Source organism: Gavialis gangeticus, unplaced genomic scaffold (genome assembly GCF_001723915.1).
Source record: "Gavialis gangeticus isolate Ggan-Ray unplaced genomic scaffold, GavGan_comp1, whole genome shotgun sequence".
Taxonomy (NCBI): domain Eukaryota; kingdom Metazoa; phylum Chordata; order Crocodylia; family Gavialidae; genus Gavialis; species Gavialis gangeticus.
In genome coordinates, this window is record NW_017729031.1 from 72,844,394 (window position 1) to 72,846,436 (window position 2,043).

The 2,043-nt window shown below is 41.5% G+C and overlaps 1 protein-coding gene across 1 annotated transcript in view; it reads left to right on the forward strand.

Moving 5' to 3' along the window:
* GLS (glutaminase) overlaps nt 1-2,043 on the forward strand; it is a 136,689-nt gene that overhangs the window by 65,799 nt on the left and 68,847 nt on the right. The window lies entirely within an intron of this gene.

Genomic DNA, 2,043 nt, shown 5'->3' on the forward strand with positions numbered 1-2,043 from the left:
CCCCCCCCCCCAAAAAAACCCCCCAAAACCCCAACCAAACAAATTTAATTGCACAAGGGTCACAGACCAAATAGCTGGCTGTCATTAGAGAAGTTCTGTCCTTCAGGGTCAGCATCATTGTCCCTTCTTGGTCGCGTTCCTTTAAAGAAAGAAGGTTCCACGGATGTATTTTGTTTTCATTTGTTCACCCTTCCGGTTAACCAGGCTTTGTGGCAGGAAATAAATAGCCACCAAAGAATGTATGTTGATAATATTTAATGGAAGTCAGATTAAGTGCATTGTTTTTGGTCTGAGCAGTACAAGTTCACAGAACAAAAAGAGTGTTATGGACAAAATGATGAGTAGACTCCCCTAAAATAGTAACAACCAATACTGGCTTTTTATTTAGGTGTATTCTCTTCTAATGTTTTGCAGTGTTATGTTGCATGTTTTTTGAACAGGCCTGGTATTGTAAATTGGATGATACCTGGAGTGCACATTCCAGAAAATATGAACTGCTTAGTTCAAATACTTAGTAGCTAATCAAAACCTTAAAGATTTACTAGTAGCATCTGTATTCTGTGCAACCTAATTTCAAAATTAAAGGTTTTGTTTTTTAATTCTTAAGCAGTAGTGTTTCCTGTGTTAGGTCTTGGTTATCTGTATTCCTTTATTTCTAGTTAGGTTTGGAGCCTGATTCTTTAAACTTCTCTAAAAAAAATACAACCAACAACATAAGGCCGTTAAAAGCCCTGAACGCCTATTGCAGCGTTTCCCCACAGGTGTGCTGTTAGGCATGTCCAGGTGTGCCATGGCATTTTGGGCTGGAGCCACACGCCTGCTGCTGCTGACATAGAGAGAGCGTGGCTTCAGCCAGGCAGGGGGTGTGGCTCCAGCCCAAAATGCCATCTGGCTGGCTGCGCCCTGCCCCCTGGTTGGTGTCCAGATGGCTGCGCACCACCCCCCTTTCCTTGCCCCTGCCAGTCAGTGTCTGGCTGGCCATGTGCCATCCCCCCCTCCCCTCCCCCCTACTCCATGTCCAGTGTGACACGGTGCTTTTTTATTTGGGTAAGAGTGCCGTGGGGTGAAAAGGGTTGGGAAATGCTGGCTTATCGTCTGTTTTCAAGGTAGACTAAACAAATGGGTTTAATCAACAATGTACCCATGAAACCTGTAGGAATTTTATCAGTGGCTTCTGTTGGCCAATAGAAGAGGATAAAAAGAAGATAGGTAAGACTGACTACATAGAATAGTAGTGCAAAACTTGATGAGTTCAGGGCTCTTTTGTCTTGTACTTCTAAGGAAAGACCACCAACAGTATGTATTGGTCTCTCAAGTACTGTCTGCCTGTTACTTTTATTATATATATGCTTTTCCTGTATATTTGTTAAAACTTTATTTGTTAAAGGATGTCACTTTAAAATATGTTTGTCTTTTAGTGTATATAAAAAAAAAAATTAGAAACAAATAATGACTCTTCTATCATTTTCCTATCACCCTATTTCTTTTCAAATACAGAGAATGCATTAAAAATAACTGTCTAGTTGGTCTAATCCTTTTGCCTCTAGACCAATACAGCTACAACCTGAATACCTGTAAAAATAACTTGACTGTCATCCATCATGAGATACAGTCACTTTCCTGTTCTCTACAGAGGAGAGCTGGGGTTTTTATAGAGGTCTCTCCAGGACGAGTCTGTGTGTTTGTGGTCTGTGACTGGGAAGAGAGAGCTTTTGCCAAAGGTGCTTCAGTGCTTTCTCTCTGCTACTTGTTTTGTTTTGGAGGCAAAGACAGTTTGCTTCCAATCTCCCATATTTTTCTGTAGGGAAGTTAGAAAATTGGAGAGATTGGAGGACAGTTGGATGTTTCCAATTATATATGTAAGGAATGAAGTAGAAAATATTGGCACTAGGGGTGTAGCGAGAGAGAGTTTTGGGGCCGAATTTTTTTTTTTTTTTAAGGAGGCATATTGACCAATGCTAATCTAATTTCTGATACGCAGCTGGTAAGTCTGGTGTGGTGGAAACAAAGGGGGGGGCCATCAAGGCCTGTGGGGGGAGGGGA